This window comes from Erpetoichthys calabaricus, chromosome 5, assembly GCF_900747795.2.
Source record: "Erpetoichthys calabaricus chromosome 5, fErpCal1.3, whole genome shotgun sequence".
Taxonomy (NCBI): domain Eukaryota; kingdom Metazoa; phylum Chordata; class Cladistia; order Polypteriformes; family Polypteridae; genus Erpetoichthys; species Erpetoichthys calabaricus.
The window spans coordinates 174,798,980-174,820,522 of record NC_041398.2 but is presented as its reverse complement, the minus strand read 5'-3'; positions in this window follow the sequence as shown (position 1 = coordinate 174,820,522).

The window sequence follows — 21,543 nt, the reverse complement described above, 5'->3', positions numbered from 1 at the left end:
ATATAGATAGATAGATAGATAGATAGATAGATAGATAGATAGATAGATAGATAGATAGATAGATATATGTGTATGTATGTAGATATACAAATATGTATATATATGTATATATGTTTATATATATTTAGATATACAAATATGTATATGTATATATATGTATATATGTGTATATATATGTAGATATACAAATATGTATATATATGTGGATGTGTATATGTATATATTTATGTATATACACTATGTTTATGTATATATATGTTTACATAACCTCTTTAACACACTACTTCTCCGCTGCGAAGCGCGGGTATTTTGCTAGTGTATGTATAAAATAAGTTAAATTGCCAAATTTATTTTTCCACAAATAAAGAGCACTTACAATAACATAGAAATCAATATAAACAACATTAACATCATTATCATTTGAGAATATGAAGTAATATATAAGAAGCACATTGCATATAAATATAAATTATTAAACATTAAAATGTTCTTCTATAAAACAGTACCGTGGCTATTAGTTTGTCTGTCCAGGATTTTAAATGAGCTGTAGCTCGCAAACCGTTTCACCTATTGACTTGAAATTTGGTACACAGATACTACGTCACGTCTACTATTCGCTTTCCCACACATATGAACACATATATATATATATATATATATATATATACACACACATACATATACACACACATACACATATATACATATACATACATAGTGCGTTGCAAGACGGGCTGTGATTGTTACATGGGAGGGAGACGACAAATCACAGCTTCCCGCTTTGTAATCGGGCTTGTGATTGCTGCTTTGACGGATGTCCAGATCCCACAGTATTTCCCCTTAGGAGAGGCGTTAGGCAAGTGTAATTGAATAGCGGTGGTGCAAGTTATTACTCTTTTTATCTTTATTTTATTTTATTGTAGAATCAACTCACAGCTGCGCGCACCAGTGCGTGCGTGGCGGATGCGTACGGCTGACGTTTTCATTGTCTACCACCTTCGCTAATCATTCCTGAGGCAGATTGAAGACTTAAGTGCCAGCTTAACTGAAAAATTAAAGAAAACATACTAAGTTTTAAAAGAAATCAGTTTTAACGGGAAAAGATGCCGACGAAAGAAGAGAAGCAGCGGGACGCTAGGGTCAAGAGCTGCTCATTAAGCAGCAAGCGCATCAACCTCTGAGCAAACGAATGGTAAACGTACAGAGAAAGAGGATAGATACTATGAATGGTCATGTCAAGTGTATTCACTCCACGTTATCGTGGAGTGCGCTGTTACTGGTATTTTGATAAAAGAATCTGAATAACATATAAGAATCGTATAAATTATTAAACAGTAAAACATTAACATTTAAGAAGTAAAGATACATTGAGTACTACTGTAGTGCTTTCGGGTATAGTACATTTTTTGTTTGCCCATTACATGCATAAATGTATAAATTTTTTGGTGTACCTACCCAAGAACACGCGACATGACCCGGCAGTTAAAAATTTATCGCTCCAGCAATTTTAACTCTGTTACAAAGTCATCTAATATGGTATTGCAAACGGCAGCGGGAGCGTTTCTATAAACTCAATTTAAACTTACTGTTTACACCGTGCTTTGAAGATGCATAGTATGCGACACGTGTTTCGCCGTAATTGTAGGGTCATCAGGAGTACACAGTCACTGCACTCCCTTACGGGAATCGATCCTCGGACGTAGAGGCGAAGCCCCTAACGTTGTGCCACGGTGTGAGGTTCGTTCATTTGACAGCATGTAGATCGGGGTAATTACATTGCAGGCATTCGTAGTCTGATTCACAATCTGATTGTATGGGTGGTTACCTACCAGGTAATGCTTGTGGTTGGTGAGCAAGTCGGCTAACTTCTGCCACGGTGCCATCTTTCAGTTGCGAGAAGCAGATCATACAATGGTTGAAATAGTTTAATATATATAGCAAAATCACCGCGCTTCGCAGGGGCGAATATGGTATTGCAAACGGCAGCGTTTCTATAAACTTAAAGTTACGGTTTATACCGTGCCTTGTTTCATATTCTTTTCCTACCTTATCAATTGTGTAATGTGTTTTTTGAACAGGTTTGATTAATGCAAGTGATCACTCCTGCTGCGTTCAGTCACTTCACGTGAGCCACTCTCTTGTGTGATGTTGCGATGTCCACGGGTTTATTTAATGTTAGCTAAGACCCGGCAGTTAAAAGTTTCTCGCTACAGCAATTTTAACTCTGTTACAAAGTGATGCAAACTGTCGTTTATACCTTGTGTCTTCTCATTAAACTTGTATCTCGCGAATATGGCATTGCAAACGGCAGCGGGAGCGTTTGTATAAAGTTAAGGTTACGGTTTACACCGTGCTTTTTTATACCTCGTGTCTTCTCATTAAACTTGTATCTCGCGAATATGGTATTGCAAACGGCAGCGGGAGCGTTTCTATAAAGTTAATTTAGACTTACGGTTTACACCGTGCTTTTTTATACCTCTTGTCTTATGAAGATGCTTGTATGCGTCACTCACTCGCTTCTTATTGTTTCGCTGACTTGTCAATTGTGTAATGAATGTTTTCTTCTGCGCTCTTTGGGGCTCCTCCTTCTTTTCTACGTACTGAGTTCACAGTCAGTTCACGTGATTACGTGGGAGGCGTGATGACGCGACACGCAACTCAGTCTCCTACGGCCATCTTGCTGCCTACCATTACAGTATATGGACAAAAAAGAGGTTCCAGTTATGACCATTACGCGTATAATTTTGAAATGAAAACTGCCTAACTTTTGTAAGTAAGCTGTAAGGAATGAGCCTGCCAAATTTCAGCCTTCCACCTACACGGGAAGTTGGAGAATTAGTGATGAGTCAGTCAGTCAGTCAGTCAGTGAGTGAGTCAGTCAGTCAGTCAGTGAGGGCTTTGCCTTTTATTATTATAGATAATATATGTGTATATGTATGTATATATATATATATGACAGCAACACTCATAACAATGACAACACAATTACATTGACAATCATGTTTCGTTATTTTTAAAATGTTTCCTTTACTTTTTCATAACCTCTTTAACACACTACTTCTCCGCTGCGAAGCGCGGGTATTTTGCTAGTTTACAATAAGTGCACACACTCCCCAAAGTCCCAAAGTCCTGGCCAACAACACAATGCCTTACTTGTTCAGGCCGCCTCCTTGCCTCCTCCAAGACCTTGTCCTTCTTCCACCCGACTCAGGCCCCTGAATGGAGGGAGGCGGCCCCTTTTATAATCACCCGGATGTGCTCCAGGTGCTTCCCGGGAATCTTCCACCGGTACTCCCCAGTGTGGCGGAAATGCCAGCTGTGTACCCGGAAGCACTCCGGGTGTCCCCGATCCTCTTCCTCCCAGCACTTCTGGGTGTGGCAGAAGTGCTGAGATCCAGGGCTCCCAAGGCATTCGGGCACCCCCTGGTGGTGACCACGGGCCCCTACAGGGATGAGCTTCCAAGCTCTGTACCCGTGGTCCCCATAACCGCCAGGGCGGTCGCCCCAACATGGTCTGGGGAAGGCGTAAGCCTTCTTCTGGTCCTCCGGGACGTCCCGGCCGGGTCGCCTCCCCCAGCCATCTGCGGCTATATATATATATATAATTTGTTGTTAGAGAAATTGTGAAAACTACTGTTTTTAATTAAGCTTTGTTTCAGATAGGTGCATTACAGAATAAACTAAACAATATGACAGCTTGTAATTATGAGAAGCATTTTATTTTTTTATGCCATATGTATTATGGATAAATATTTTGTACATATTTTATTAAAGTGTGTATTTTAAAGTAATTTTGTTAATTTTAGTATTTTATGCTCACTGAACAATACGCCTACAGAATTAAATTTTTTTCTTCATAAAAAATGAACAGTTAATACTTGTGGTCAATAGTTTAATTATAAAAATACACTTTAATATAGGACAATAACGCTTCTATTTGTCTGGTTATGCAGGAGATTAGTGTAAACAGTTTTTTTCAGGGATAAAGAAAAAAAAACCTGAAGCAGTATCAGAATCGGCCAACCAAGTAACATGAAATTAGTATCAGTGATCAGTATTGGCCTTAAAAAACCTGATCAGAGCATCCCTAATTGTTATAATGGTGAACAACAGAGAGCACACACAGTACCTGCAACAACAAATGACAACTTTTACCTCTCATCTATTAATGTCTTAGAATGTCAATGTATAATCTGTTGTTACAGAAAGATTCATCCCATTCAACAGGTTATGCTTATTTTTAACACATGCAATTTGCTCTGTGCGCACATGACATACATTTATGTTTAATTGGGGTCTTTTTAGGTGGCTTTTTGGCTGTAGACAGATTATCTTGATCAGAAGTTTGCTTTGTGTCAGACCTGGTTCATGAACGCACCATTGCTCTTTGTAGTTTAAAATCACCGCCCTTACTTTGAGCACCACCTTAATGATGGGTTGCTTTAGTTTAGAAATGTGATACTCATTTAGTTATTTAATTGTTCCCACCCACTTTTAAGCAAAATTCATCCATGGTTGTCTTCAGACATGAATATTATATGTCTGGCTCAACGAGACTCATCAAGGTATGGTTGATGAACATGTGCCAGGTGGTCTGTGGGCTGTCCTAGTCATTTTTTTAGAAGAAGTTTCTTGCTGATAAGGCCACATGAAATGGCTTTAGGACACTGAACACAGAGCACTCTGTCTGACACTCTTTGCAGGTGAAAATATTACTCCTTCCCAATCTGATCCTGTATGACTGATTGGCTGATTGGTTCCCTCTCACTTTTGACATTTCTTCAAACTTGCAATTAGTTTGTTCTTATGTATTAATTGTCAAACTCTGTGTGTTGCAATGCAGTCTTACAGGCTTTATTATTGACCATTGGCTAAAATCTGGAACTCTGAAAAATAAGTCCAGCGATATTAGTCTTCAAATGCACCCTTTCCTTCCAGGTGGGCAGGGTTGAGCACCTGGTAGACAAAAGATTCAATTAGGGTCTGCCATCCAGATCTGAGAGAAGAAAGCAGACAGAGACCTGTAGTAAACACCAAAAAAAAAAACCAGAGCCAATTGGTAGCAATATCAGAATTAGCTTGCAACATACGGAGAATGAGGAGCAGTGAAAGTCTGACAGAGTTCTGCTCATGCTGAGTTTTTTATTGTCTTGCTTAGGGCACTTTCTAAGGGTATAATCGCAAACACACACTTCAATTAAGGTGTTTTCCATGAAACAATCCTGCTTAGCCCACCGATTCACTTCTTCTTTAAACTTTGGGTAGTAGTTACAGTATTTTTCACAAAAACAATTTTAATGCGCAATTTACTGTAATGAATGGCTGTTGGTTATAGGCGGTCCTCCATATCTTTGAGAATGTGGTTCTTGGTCCAGAACACTTGGAGAACAGTGATCTTCTTGAATTTAGGTTTCGGGACCATCTGATTGGAAGTTTGGTTGTGGTTTTTGCTTTTTCAAGAGGCAGTGTGACACCAGATAAATTTAACCTGTACCAAATTATTTTGTAATTAAGATACAAATATTTAATGTAATGCTTTGGTGTGTTGGAAGGAAAAAGGCTCTTAATTATAATGCCTGTAAAAACTTTTATATGTTTTCAATTTCACCATAATGGCTTAAATAAATTGGTTAGTTTGCTAAACATGGAAAACATCTTTCAGTTTCCTTTATTATAGTAATTTTCCTCCTTAATTATTTTGTCCTTTCCTGAAAACTGTTTCACAATTTAATCAACAGTTTTGTAAAAAAAAAACAAAAAAACTCTGTAATACACTGGCAGACACATGATAACAATAACAGCTTAAAGACAGTCATGACACATGGCATATTTTTTCTTTTAAAGGCAAACAAATAAAAATTACAAAATATGATGTATATGACAAAGAATAAAACCTTCTTCTCTTATACCATACACTCTGTAGAAAAATAGGTAAGCATTATAAGAACTAAAATATGTTGAATATACTGTATTACTAATTATTATTATATTGATAATTACAGTATTATGTTTATGCAGTCCCAAATGTAAGCTTCACGTAATTAATTTGATGTAGAATATGGAAAGTTAATTGATTCCTGTCTTGTCTATTTTGATACCTTTTAGAGTAAGATAAAAGTGAACGGAAGGCCTCATTATTAAATTAGGTACGGATACTTCACTATTTAACAAAAAGCACAGTTTCAGTATTTCACTAAAATACATGTTTGTCTAGTGATATTTATACATGCAATTATTTACCAATACAAGTAGACATATATTTATTTATTAATTCTGTTGCCTGAATTACACTACATGACTTATTTTTTTTACAAATATAACACATTTACTTTCTTTCTATCCAGTAGCATCCATAGCAGCAATAACAGAAATAAACAAACACTGAATTGCTTGAAAACAAAAACAGTAGATGTCCACTCCGTTTGAAAAATTCTAATCAACAATTTGCTCAACCATATTATAAAATTGCAGGACTGAGCTGTATGGAGGAAGTGGGTCAAACACATCGACCCCAAATAGAAGTGGGAAACGATGAAGATAAAGAAGAAGTATAGTTACATCAGGTAGTACTTCGACTTATTACAAAGATTAAAACTTCAAAGTGTATTAAAATTTAGGAACAAATTTTGGCAAATACCTGAAAACAATATGATCATTTTGCTTTTTAAAATGAAACATCCATCTTAACAGTTTCCATTTTCTTCCCAGATGATATATACTCTGCCTATTCTACAATTTTGACAGTATTCTAAAGCTCAGTTCTTTTTGTTTTTAGGTCAATTTATATTGGTGACAGCTTTTGTCAACTGTTTTATTTTCATTGTACCTGAGAGAGTATTTCACTTTGGTCTGTCAAAATACATTTTCAGTTGTCAATTAAACGTTGCTACACTGAGGATATCTTGCAAAACTGGAATTTTAATATTGTGATAAGTGGGCTTTTTTCTTTGGTTTTACTCCAAACCAGAAATTGTTAGTTACTAAAAAGATACTTTCTGTTGCATCTGTTCAGGGTATTTGATGTTAAAACTATGAACCCATTGTATTGTATAATTAGTGCCTTGAATGTGATATGGATCCTATTTTCAAAACTTTGCAAAAATGTCAAATTTACTAAATAACTATGAGTATACTAAAATACTGTGGTTTAAAAGAAGTGTCTAAAATATATTTCCTGAAAAGCTGTAATGTCTGTACATTTTCACGTCAGTTAATTTGTAAGTCAAAAGTCAGTCCTACACAGGCTAGGGTCAGAGAAACACTTGGATCAGAAGAAAAAAGACTAGAAAAGTCAAAAGGCAATCAAACCCGCAAATCCAGTGATGTTTTCATGCAAACCAGAATTGGTAGGCAAAATTCAAGGTCAGAGTAATGTCTGCAAAAAGTCCAAAAAAATCAGAAAAGCAAGGCAAAATAAAGCAGGATGTTAGATAGGTTTGTTTTGAAATCTAAATACTTGAACACCAAATGTAATATTCTGCATTTGTTATACCACAGCTGTCATGATTTTGTATGTAGTGCTCTTAGTTGCTTCTTTGAATTTGTGAGATTTGAAACAGATAGCCTGTCACACAATCATTTAAACTCCTGTGACTTTAATACACATACTGTATATACACCAATCAGCCACAACATTAAAACCACCTGTTTAATATTGCATAGGTTCCTCTCTTGTCACCAAAACTGCTTTGATCCATTGAGGCAGTGACAACACAAGACCTCTGAAGGTGTTCTGTAGTATCTGGCACCAAGACATCAACAACAGATCCTTTAAGTCCAGTAAGTTGCATGGTTCAGTCTCCATGGGCCAGACTTGTTTTTCCAGCACAGTTTGAGATCTGGAAATATGGAGGCCAAGTCAACACCCTGAACTGTTTGTCATAGTCCCCAAATCAGTCCTTAACAGAGTGCATTATCCTTCTGAAAGAGCCCAGTACCATCAGATAATGCCATTGCCTTGAAGGGGTACACATGGTTTGCATCATTAGGTAGGTGGTATATGTCAAAGTAACATCAACATAAATGCCAGGACACAAAGCGTCCAAGCAGAACATTGTCCAGAGTATCACACTGCCTCCCTTTTCCTCCCATAGTGCATCCTGCACCCATGTTTTCTCTAGGTAAACCGATGGTTTATCAAAACAGGCCACCTTCTTCCATTGCTCCACAGTCCAGTTCTAATGCTCAGATGTCCATTGTAGGCACTTTTCATCAGACAGGGTCAGCATGGTCACTTTGATCAGTCTTCAGATACACAGCAAGCTATGATGCACTGTGTATTCTGAAAACCTTTCTCTCGTGGCCAACATTATGTTTTTCATCAATTTACATTTATTAATTTGGATGATGCCTTGATCCGAACCGGCTAATAACATTTAAAATACAATTGGTTACATTTCTTTTCTTTTTCCAATTGAAACGCAGGAAGGTGAAGAGACTTGCTCAGGGTCACACAGTCTCAGTGGCGGGATTTCAATCCACAACCTCAGGGTTTCAAGTCCAAAGTCTTAACCACTGCACCACACTGCCTGCCAATTTATGCTACAGCAACTCTTCTGTGGGATCAGGCCAGGCAGGATAGCCTTCGCTCCCCACGTGCATCAATGACCCTTGGGTACCTATGACTCTGTCACTTTTTGTCCTTCCTTGGACCACGTTTGGTAGGTACTAACCACTGCATACTGGTAACACCTCACAAGACCTGACATTTTGCAGATGCTCTAACCCAGTTGTCTAGCCATCACAATTTGGCCATTGTCAGTGTTGCTCAGATCCTTGTTTGCCCATTTTTCCTTCTTCCAATTCATCTCCTTCTAGAAATAAAGGTTCACTTGCTACATAATATGTCCCACCCCTTGACTGGTGCCACAGTCACAAGATAATCAATGTTATTCACTTTACTTGTTAGTCATTTTATTGTTGTGGCTGATCAGTGTATTCAGTGAATATTATGTTTTAATGAAAAGTATTTTGATGTATGCAATAAATAAAATGAAAACTGTGCATTCTGCTCCAACTACATTTTTATGTTCACATAATTTTGTCATCAAGAGTCCTTGCATTAAAGGATATTACAGCATCAATTTTAAGTAATGTAAAAGATAATTTAGTCCTGTAAACAATGAGTAGGTCATAATGAAAGTTCTTATAATTATGTTTTTAAGATATAGAGCTGCAAAATTACAATAACAAAAATAGGACATGAACCAAGAGAGTGCATATTTCACTTTAAAAGATTGCATTTCTGAGGAACATACGAATCTAATTCTGAATTCTTGAATAAAGAACAATGACTGCATTGAAGGATAAGAGGACAATCCTATTAAATTAAGTTGCATTTAATCTTGTCAAAATTCTGAATCTTTGAAGAATGAGGCTTTTACAGGGAATGTACATTTTTACATACTGCATGTATTTGTTCTGTTATTTTTTCTCTTTTAATACTTAGCATTATCTTTATCAGCTTCTATTTTCCGAAATATGGTTGGCATTTCAAGAAGTAGTCCCCTGAGGCAGAGCAGGCTATGAGAGACTGCTTTGGAACTACGGACTGGAATATCCTGCAGGGATCACATAGTAAGAACATTGAGGAGGTTGTTGACTGCACTACTGACTACATCAACTTCTGTATGGACATTATAGTTCCAGTAAGAACAGTACACTGCTATGCTAACAACAAGCCATGGATTACAAGAGACATCAAGGGCCTTTTGAACCAGAAGAAAAGGGCTTTCAAAGGCGGTGATCAGCATGAGCTCAAGCGTGTGCAGAAGGAACTCAGAGTCCAGCTCAGGGCAGCAAAGGAGCAGTAAAGGAGAAACTGGAGCAGAAGTTGCAGAATAACAGCATGAAGGAAGTGTGGGATGGGATGAAGATCATCACTGGCTGCAGCTCGAAGCGGGGTGCCACCATCGAGAGAGACGTGAAGAGAGCAAACCAAATGAACAACTTCTTTAACAGGTTTGACCACCCTAACCCACTCTCACCTTGGAGTACTGCACCCTCCACCCATCCTTCTGCTGATACCAGCATAGGAGAGACATTCCCACCCACAATTACAGCAGCACAGGTGAGCAGAGAGCTGAGGAGACTTTGTGCCAGCAAAGCAGCGGGGCCAGATGGAGTATCGCCACGACTGCTGAAGGTCTTTACGCTGGAGCTGGGGAGTCCTCTACAGCGCATCTTCAACCAGAGCCTGGAACAGGGGAGAGTCCCGAGGCTTTGGAAAACATCTTGTATCATCCCAGTCCCAAAGGTATCATGTCCTAGTGAGCTGAATGACTTCCGGCCTGTCGCTTTGAAGTCACATGTGATGAAGACCATGGAGCGGCTGCTGCTTCACCACCTGAGGCCACAGGTATGCCATGCCCTCGACCCTCTGCAGGAGACGGTGGGAGCGGAGGATGCCATCATCTACATGCTACACCGATCACTCTTCCACTTGGACAAAGGCAGTGGTGCTGTGAGAATTATGTTTCTAGACTTCTCTAGCGCCTTCAACACCATCCAACCTCTGCTCCTTAGGGGCAAGCTGACAGAGTTGGGAGTAGATTCATACCTAGTGGCATGGATCGTGGACTATTTTACAAACAGACCTCAGTATGTGCGTCTCAGGAACTGCTGGTCTGACATTGTGGTCAGCAACACAGGAGCGCCGCAGGGGACTGTACTTTCTCCGGTCCAGTTCAGCCTATATACATCGGACTTCCAATACAACTCGGAGTCCTGCCACGTGCAAAAATTCGCTGATGACACTGCTATTGTGGGCTGCATCAGGAGTGGGCAGGAGGAGGAGTATAGGAACCTCATCAAGGACTTTGTTAAATGGTGCGACTCAAACCACCTACACCTGAACACCAGCAAAACCAAGGAGCTGGTGGTGGATTTTAGGAGGCCCAGGCCCCTCATGGACCCCGTGATCGTCAGAGGTGACTGTGTGCAGAGGGTACAGACCTATAAATACCTGGAAGTGTAGCTGGATGATAAATTGGACTGGACTGCCAATACTGATTCTCTGTGCAAGAGAGGACAGAGCCAGCTATACTTCCTTAGAAGACTGGCGTCCTTCAATATCTGCAATAAGATGCTGCAGATGTTCTATCAGACGGTTGTGGCGAGTGCCCTCTTCTACGCGGTGGTGTGCTAGGGAGGCAGCATTAAGAAGAAGGACGCCTCACGCCTGGACAAACTGGTGAGGAAAGCAGGCTCTATTGTAGGCATGAAGCTGGACAGTTTGACATTCGTGGCAGAGCGACGGGCGCTGAGCAGGCTCCTATCGATTATGGAGAATCCACTGCATCCACTAAACAGTGTCATCTCCAGACAGAAGAGCAGCTTCAGCGACAGATTGCTATCACTGTCCTGTGCCACTGACAGACTGAGGAGATCGTTCCTCCCCCAAACTATGCGACTCTTCAGTTCCACCCGGGGGGGTAAACGTTAATAATAGTCAAAGTTATTGTCTGTTTTTACCTGCATTTTTATTACTCTTTAATTTAATATTGTTTTTTTGTATCAGTATGCTGCTGCTGGAGTATGTGAATTTCCCCTTGGGATTAATAAAGTATCTATCTATCTATCTATCTATCTATCTATCTATCTATCTATCTATCTATCTATCTATCTATCTATCTATCTATCTATCTACTTTTTTCTTGGTAGCTTGAAGGGCAGGGGTAACAGGGATCAGGTCAGAGGGGTTGTGAGATCTTTACAAATCCCTCATTGTATTTGGTAGTGTATGGTGTCAGGTTTTCTCGCTATTTAATGTCATTTTTGCATTGCTGGTACAATTTATGTCATTTACATTTACTAACTGTGCAACTTTCTCCTGTGTATTCTGGTACTTTGCCTTGTTACCTGTGGTGATAGATATAAAATGTAATGTAATGATAGATAGATAGATAGATAGATAGATAGATAGATAGATAGATAGATAGATAGATAGATAGATAGATAGATAGATAGATAGATAGATAGATAGATAGATAGATAGATAGATAGATTTATGAGGGCTTAAACCAGGATTTGGAGGAATTTTGTTAAGATTTATATAATAAATAGTACAAAGAGGAGAATAGGGTCACCCTTCAACAGTACACAGACAAAAAACAGTGATTTGTCATTGTTTCCAGGGATCCAGGGTCATTGTGGGAGCAAGATCAAGTGGTGTCAATGTCCATTTCTGGACATTATATATGCAGACCTGAAAAACATGGTCATATCATCATATCAGAGTCAGGCTCTCCTCTTTTCTAATTTCTTTACTTTAATATTTTAAACACTTTTTTCCATCTGGTTCTTGGCATTTGAAATGTATTTCTATTTGTATTTATGAATATATTTTGTTGTTTATGGCCCTTGTTTTCTTTGTACATGGATTGTTCATTTCTAGCACTATGCTGATTTAATGTTTAGTAGATACCTAGTGTCACAAACGTGCACATGGGAGACAGCTTATGGACTCAAATAAATGTGTTTCCCCACTGGAACAGGGATTGGCACTGCCTTCTACTCTTTCTCCCTTTCCCCTGAAGACCAGCAGAAGTCTGCTCGTCATGAGTTTGACATCACTTAATATGGCCAAGGTCAGGCTTAGTTGTCTGAACTTATCATGACTTACAAACCAGAATGTACATTAAGATCTCTGGATGCCAGTCTGCTTATGATTGCAAGGATTAACAAAATAACAGTGGGAGGTCGTTATTTTAGTTACAGGGCCCCTAAACAGTGGAATGGTCTGCCTGCTACTATAAGAGATGCCCCTTCAGTGTCAGCTTCCAAATCCTGGCTGATGACTCACTACTTCAGTTTAGCATATCCTGACTAGAGCTGCTGATTAACTGTACATACTGAATCTCTGTTGTTAGTCATTAGCACTAAAACATAAGTAATATGATAGTTATAATTTGTTACTAACCATCACCTATTCTGTTTCTCTTTTTGTTACTCAAATGTGGCACTTGGTGCCACTGCCCACCTGCCAAGTTGTTCTGCCTGCCTAAGGTAAAGTCATCTCTAATGAAGGATCGCAGGAATCATTGGATAGAGGGGTCCTTTCATCAGTTTGGGTGGCCCAGCACTGACTCAGCTGTGGAATGGCCAACAGAGGGAGGCAGCTTGACGATTGAGGTCTCCAGGACTCGGAACAAATCCAAATCATATTATATAATATTATCTACTGTGCAATTTTGCTCTGCATTTGTAATATTTCTATTGCACTATTATATTGTATTGATGATTACTTGTGTTCGCTTCTGTGTATTGTATTGTATTATATTGTATTTAACACCCTTTTTTGATACCCACTGCACACCCAGCCTATCGGGAAAGGGGTTTCTCTTTGAACTGCCTTTCCCAAGGTTTCTTCCATTTTTTCCAACAAGGGTTTTTTTGGGAGTTCCATTGCGGCACTCCTTGTGTGATTTTGGGCTATAGAAAAATAAATTGTATTGTATTGTACAGTTACACTTCACAGAAATGAATATTAGCTAGTTTATAAAAGTAGGCTGTACATTCACACCCAGGTTACTGGATCTGTGTAGCAACAGAGCTAACCAGTGCAGTTTTGCATAGTGAAACCTAATTAAATCAGTTAGCTACTCGCAGCTACTTACGAGGTAATAGCCACCTTCTTCATTGCACGAGTTTACGAGAGCAATTCAGATTCCACAAATTAATTGTATATTAATTTTGCCCAGTCCAATATGAGTACAGTAGTTTAATTCTATGGTAAACTTGGCATACTTGTTTATCTATATGAACAGACTGTGGTATTTAACATACTATAAAGAGTTAAATCACACCAGGCCACTTTAATTTTCACCAGTTTGTGACAAGTGACATGCCCTTGATAAAATGGAGATGATTTTTGCCTGGCCAAACTTGAATATCCTAATCAATTCCACTGGCAAACCTAACACATTGGGTCATCCATTGCACTATGCAAAATGAACTGTGATTTTTAAAGGGCACTGCAGAGAGTTAAATCATTTTGTGGCATTTTTTTTTAATTATCACATTTTTGACAAGATGGATTCCTAAGTGATAATTGCTCAGTCCAAACATAGGAACACTTTGGAAATTCATTTGCTAACTTGCCATATTATCGCGATTGCAGTAATGTGAAACTGGGCACTTTGGCTTTTATGCTATTACAATGCAATGGCATTCATTTTCCTGATTTATTTAAAGGCATCTTCTATTTGGGGAGAAGGTGCGGGATGTTCGTGGGATCAGGGTTATTGCATTCAAGTTGCAGTGTCTCAATATTATTTTTTGGTTCACATATGATATTTTTTTGTTGTTAGTTTGATGATTCAAATTAATTTTGCAAGTGATTCAAATCTGATATTGCTGTGTACAGATATTAATCATGAATCTGCAAAATTAATAAAAACTAATCAATCAGACAGATGTGATCTAATAACCCAATGAATACCAGCTACAGGCTGACTTCGAATTGTTTTTGATGCAGGACACCTGAAAATTGGTCACCTCATGATGGCTAATGCTCAGAGGTGGAATTATCACTGCTGAATGTGTCTGCAAGAGTCATGGAAAAATAAGAGCTTGAGGGGCTGCATTGGCAGAGTTTCTTTTTTTCACATCTCTCTAAAAATATTGAACATTACAGGCTGCAGTTAGACCCATCTCAAAACAATATGTTTTCATTGAATAGCAACAAATTTGCATTTAATTAGGTAGTAGCTTTATATTTCAGCCACCTGATCACTGAATAGTTTACATTGGTGGTGTCAGTGCAGTTGTACTTTAATTTTACTACGCAATTCTATAAATTATAACCACGTAGATTACCTTTAGACTATTGACCTAAACTTTAGACTTTTTCACACCATACCCAGCTAGCATTTCAGTTGTCCCTCCTTACTATTTTTAAGATTTTATTGATTGATGAAAAGCGCCTACGCTTTTATTTTACGAGTGATGTATGAGCAACTTATTTTTAACTTTTTAGTACACTTTTTAACTTAATATAAGCGTGGTTTTCAAAAAGTATTTTTTTTATATATATATTATTTGGACAGAGGTAAATCAAAAGGAGAAGACAGAATTCTGTGAACCGAGAAAATTCTTGAACAGAAATAAGGTTTATTAAATTTAGGAAAAATCTTACACCATGAGCTAATTTTAATATTGCAATTAGAACTCAAACACTGGAAAACATGGAGTCTGATTAAATAAATTGAATAAGATAAAATAGCCTTTGATTAACAGATCTGTTCTTTCCTTTAACTTTGTTGAGTAGCCAGGCAGTAACAGGTCACAGGCAGCTGAAGCCTACCTTGGAACAGCTAGACGAAAAGCTAAAATCAACCAAGAATGTGATGCGCACACTTGGGCAGGAACCCAAAGCACTCATAGACATGGCAAAAACATTAAAACTCAGTACAGGTAGTGCCTCATTGAGAGATCAAATCCATCTGACTGTAACTGTGTCAGAGAACTTATTAAACAAAAGTAACATGCCTTTTTTTTTTCAAACTGAGCCTAATTGAATGATTGTGGAAATTTACTGTAGCTATATGGAGAAATCACACAAAGCGTACTGGGATGTGATTAAGTGTTGTACTGAGGGGAACCAAGGTACCCTGCTAACTAGATTTTTATTTTTCCTTTATCTGTACCACTGCTTTTCAGAATATACTGTTTTCTTATGCTTCTATGTTTAACCTCTCTGATTTTTATAGTAAGTTTATATGTGCATATATATATATATATATATATATATATATATATATATATATATAAAGTGTGTATATATATTATATTTTATATATATATAAATATGTTTTCAATAGTGCTAGTATATACTAAATTAATTTGAATTTGAATTAACATTTTTGAATCAGAACCTGTAGGCAAAAATCCAACCTAGTTACTTTTATTCTGTATTAAAGTAGCTGGCTGCTGAAAAGCAGAGCAATTGTGTTATTCCAACTTCCTAGCCAAAAAGTCAGTGGGTTGGCTACAACCTTTGTTCATAATTCAGTTAGAAGCAAATCCAAGCAACCAAAAACTATTCAGCCAAGTTAAGACCTTTTGGCTTTTTAGGGCTACTAGGATTCCATTATCTGGCTCCGAACAATGTTTTATTCTGCTTAGATAGTCATTTTGCATTGAATAAAGTAAAGAGGCTCACTGGATTTTGTTACAGTGTGTTTCTCCTTCAGTCCTGGACTGTGAACTGTGGATAAATTAGCAATTTATTCTAATAAAATATAGACAGTTGTAATATTTTGGTGTAAAACTTTGAATGTTACTGTTCAAAATATATCATTTTAAATGTTAGATTATACTTATTAACTTTGTTTTTTCATTTCTTAAAATGAATTATTTGAAGTCCATTAGTAATATGCAATTAAGGCATTCTTAATTTTAAGTGTTTTGTAGAATACAAAAGCCCATATTACATTTCTAGCTATAATAATTTTTGAAAAATATTCCAGTATACTGAATGGAGTTTCTTGACATGTACAAAATCCCCTACCACCTTTAAATATAAAATTGTTAATCTTGCATTAGTAACCTAGCTTTTAACTTAAAGGAGAAAGTAGTCTGATGCTCCATTATCACTGGTGACATTTTTCCTTTTCACTAAGATCTTCAGTCTCTAAAAAAGCCTGTGCCTTTATTCAGGAGTCCTCAATCTCTAGAGAGTTTTACTGGTATAGGGTGTCTTTGTTAAAATAAAAAAGGAAAAGAAAAGAAAAGAAAGTCAGGCACTGCACTCCTGTTCAGTTAAGTGCTGTTAGATAAATAACAGTTATTATGGGATAATGGAATAATCAATAAAGAAAAGAAGAAAATAAGTGAACCAAGCACACTTAATTACACAAAACAAACCAATTAGATTTGAGCAAACACCAAAAGTAAAGCAAAAAAAAAAAATAACCAACACTACAACCATCATTTATATTGTGCTATCTCTTACATGTTTGTTCCTTTCTGTGTTTTGTGTTTTTTCACATTTTTTAGAGTTACTTTTTGACTTGCAAGTCTTTTTTGTGTGTTTTATATTATATATTACATTATCTGTATCCAAAGTCTCCATTACACAAAATATGTGACTATTCTTCTTGCTGTAATGAATTGTGTGAAGTACAACTGTGCAGTTCTCCTTTACCTGCCTGGAGGAGATAGAGGCATGGATGAGGCTCAATTTTCTTCAGTTGAACAGATCCAAAACAGAAGCCATCTTAGTTGGTACATCACATCATCTTCGCTCTTCTACCATCACCAGTATTACTTTCTCTGGCCAAAATATTCCTCTTTCCACATCTGTTACTAATTTGGGTGTTAGAATGGACTCCCAACTTACTTTTGACACCCACATCAAATATCTCTGTAAGTCATCTTTTTACCATCTCAAGAACATCGCCAAACTCCGCCCATTACTCACCCTGGCAGATGCAGAGAAGCTCGTCCATGCCTTTGTCTCTTCCAGGCTGGATTACTGTAATGCACTCCTCATTGGGATTCCTGGCAAGAGTATCCAGAGACTCCAGTATATTCAGAACAGCGCTGCCAGGATCCTGATGAGGGTGCGAAAGTATGATCACATCACCCCAATCCTGAAAACCCTTCACTGGCTCCCTGTTTCATTCAGAATAGAGTACAAGGTCTCCCTTCTTACCCATCAGTGCATTTATGGACATGCCCCTCTTTATCTACAGGAACTCCTTACCCCCCATAACTCCTTACGTTCCCTCCGCTCTGTACTCACTAACACTCTTCAAGTCCCCAGAACTAAGCTCAGCAGCATGGGTGACAGGGCGTTTTCATCGGTGGCGCCGAGGCTGTGGAATGCCCTCCCTGATTACCTGAGAGCCCCACAGTCGACTGAGGCCTTTAAGCGAAACCTAAAAACTCATCTTTTTAGAAAGTCATTTTGTTAAAGTATTTTATAGACTCTTCTGTTCTTTTTTATTTTATTATTCTATTTTTACTCTGTAGCACTTTGGGATTGCTAAAATATAAAGTGCAATATAAATAAAATTTATTATTATTATTATTATTAGCTATTCTCCTTATGAGTGTCCTACAGACTCTTCTAGTTTGACAGTATCCACACCTGCTAACAAATCAAGTTGACATTTTGCATTCTCAACATGTATCTCTGTTGATTTTGCTATAAATACCTGTAGTTACTGAGGATATTTAAAGTTAGCCAAAATGAATGTGCTTATATTTTCTAAGTCTGTCACCTTTTATTGGCTAACTAAAAAGATTACAATATGCAAGCTTTCAAGGCAACTCAGGCCCCTTCTTCAGGCAAGATCTTACCTGAAGGAGGGGCCTGAATTGCCTCGAAAGCTTGCGTATTGTAATCTTTTTAGTTAGCCAATAAAAGGTGTCATTTTGCTTAATTTCTCACTGCATTCATAATGGCTAAAATGGTACAACACCCTAGTACTTAACTCTGTCAGAAACATTCATTGTTTGTTTTAATAATAAGTAACAAGTTATAATGATTAGCTTTATTGATAGCTGATGGGTGATTAATTCAAAATGATGACATATACTCATTGTTGTTAGCCTGAATAACCCATTTTGCTAACCCATCTGACTAACCCCAGAAGGTAGTCAGGCCGGGAATATACTACAGACCCCTGTTGTAGTGAGGTACACAAAATGCATGCCTTCTAGAATTGAATAAGTTCAAAATGGCATCGACATTAAGAAAACATTTTACATATATGGTAAGAAGCTTACAAGAAGGGCCAGAGCAGACTGTACTTCCTAAGGAGACTTTGTCCAAACAACAAGCAACACATCACCAATTCCCTGTGCCATGATAAAAACCAATGTATTAAAATACATATTATCATTTTATTGCCTAGAAAACACAAATCAGTTTGCACCAAATATACTCCTTTTTCCTCTTTGTCTTTCCCATTTCTCGAAACCTTTAGATGAACGGTCTAGTTCTTTATATAACAGTGTTACCTGCTAGTGAGGAACACACTGTTATATAACTCCTTTGGTGGCCATCTTTGACTGCTGATGTAACATAATTGGAGGCAGCCCTTTTCATAAACTGTCATGCAGTTTCACATACATGTACTGTTTTGCTGTGTTGTCCTCAACACCACAGTTACATTGTTCTGGTGATTTCATCACTGACCTGCCTCTCACAAGTGTGTGATTATTCTGCTGCCAACAACAACAACATTAAATTATACAGCACATTTTTAAAAATTATTTTTATTTAATCTATTAAAAGCAAGCAACGTTCCTTACAAACAAGTAAAAGTTAACAAAACTAAATTCAGTTCAACCCCTACCCAAGAGAAAGAGAGGCAGGCCAACAACCAGAGTAAAACTTTTAATAGTAGAAAAGAGGGAGGAGAATCCTATTCCCCAATATAAATGTTTATTCTAAAATGTTATTGATTAAATCCTACCAGGTTTTTAAAAAGTTTTGAACAGATCCACTAAGTGAGAATTACATTTTTTTCAAATTCAAATAGTATATAACATCAGTTACCCACTGACTTAAAAGAGGTGGGTTAGGATTCTTCCAGTTGAGCAAGATAAGTCTATGTGCTAATAGTGAAGTAAAGGCAATTACAGTTTGTTTGTTCTTCTCCACTTTAAGCCCATCTGGGAGGACACCAAACACAACTGTTAATGGGTTAGGATGGATTGTGACACCAAGGCTGTCTGAAAGGCATTTAAAGATAAAGATTTTGGTCCAGAATGATGTTAATTTGGTACAAGCATAAAACATGTGTCCTAGTGAGGCTGGAGCTCGATTGCAACGTTCGCAGGTTGGATCTTGCCCTGGAAACATTTTGGATAATTTAAAATGAGATAGATGTGTTCGATAAAAGATTTTAAGTTGAATAATTTTATGCTTTGCGCATATAGAGCTAGAATGAATTCTGTGCATGGCTGCCTTCCACTCCTTTTCTGAAATCTTGAGTAGGAGATCCTTTTCCCAATGTACTCTGGGATCTTTAAAAGGAAGGGACTTTAAAATGTTTTTATATATTACAGAGGTGCTGTTCGAGTCCTCAAGAGTGATCAGTATTTCTTGTGAAATAGAAATAGGTGGGAGGTGAAGAAAATTTGGCAGATTTTGTATAGTAAAGTTTCTGAGTGGAGATAATGGAAAAATTGTGTTGATGGAAAGTTAAATTTGGAGTGTAATTGTTTGTAGGATCAAAAGACATTATATATGTACAAATGTTTAAGTGATTTAATCCCTTATGTTTTCCAAACATTAAAACAGTGTACGTTTGAGAGGGTTTAAAATGGTGGTTATCATATAGAGGTGCCACAGATAAAAACTTCTCTATCTTGAAGTGCTTCCTACATTGGTTCCATATTCTGAGTGAATGAAGAAAAATTGGGTTGTTAGTACATTGATGATAACTTGTAAGCAAGGAACATAAAGAAGTTCTGCAAGATTTTATTTCTATTGCAGACCAAGGCTGTGTGTGTTCATCTATTTGTGTCAATGTCCAGGTTTTTATAGCCTGTATATTTGTTGCCCAATAATAAAACTGAAAGTTAGGTAGAGCCATGCCACCCTTCTGTTTTTAGGTCATTGTAAGGTCACCCTTTGGATGCGTGGAGGTTTTGAAATCCAAAAAAATGTGCTTATGATTGAATCTAATATCTTAAAAAATGATTTTTTAATATATATGGGGTTGCTTTGAAATAGAAAAAGAAGCTTAGGAAGGATGTTCCTTCTTTACAGAGTTAATTCTCTCTGCTAAAGTCTTGTTTTAAGTTTTTTCCATGCAGACAGAAACATTTTGTTGAAAAAGAGCTTTATGTTTACACCTAGACTGTGGTATTTTGATGTATGCAGCAATCTGTTGGAAATGTTCTATCAGTTCATATTAGCCAGTGTGGTGTTCTACACTGTGGTCTCCTGTTGAAGCAACTTGCACTCACAAGTAGAACAATGCTTGAATAAAACTTATCAGGAGAGCCTGCTCTATCACTGGGCAAACCTTAGACACACTAAAAGCTGTTGTGGAAAAGAGGATGGTGGCAAAATTGAATGTCATCATGAAAAATCCCGTCCATCACCTTCAGGGGGTGCTTTCTTGAAGCACTTTTTGCCACAGGCTCATTCCACCACGGTGTGCTAAGAAGCATCTTTGGGGGGCTTCTCTGATCATTACTATCAGGCAATTCAATGCTTTTTCCTCATGTACTCATTAAGTTCATTTTGAAATATCTGCACAATATACATTAATTTTATTGATTGATTGATTGATTGATTGATTGATTGATTGATTGATTGATTTCATTATTTGTCCCGTGAGTCTGTATCCATTTATTTTATGTTTCTGCTGTTGTATGCATCTGGATTTCTCCTTGGGATTAATAAAGTTTATCTAATCTAATCAACTCTAATGACTTCACTTATTTCTAAACAGGTTAATGCTTCTGAAAATGACTTAAGTTAATCTTTCAGTATTTATCTAAAATGTGAAAATACAGTATCAAGCCAATTTCTGCACCTGCTATACAGATTGGTCTATAGTAGGTATTATGGTGGAA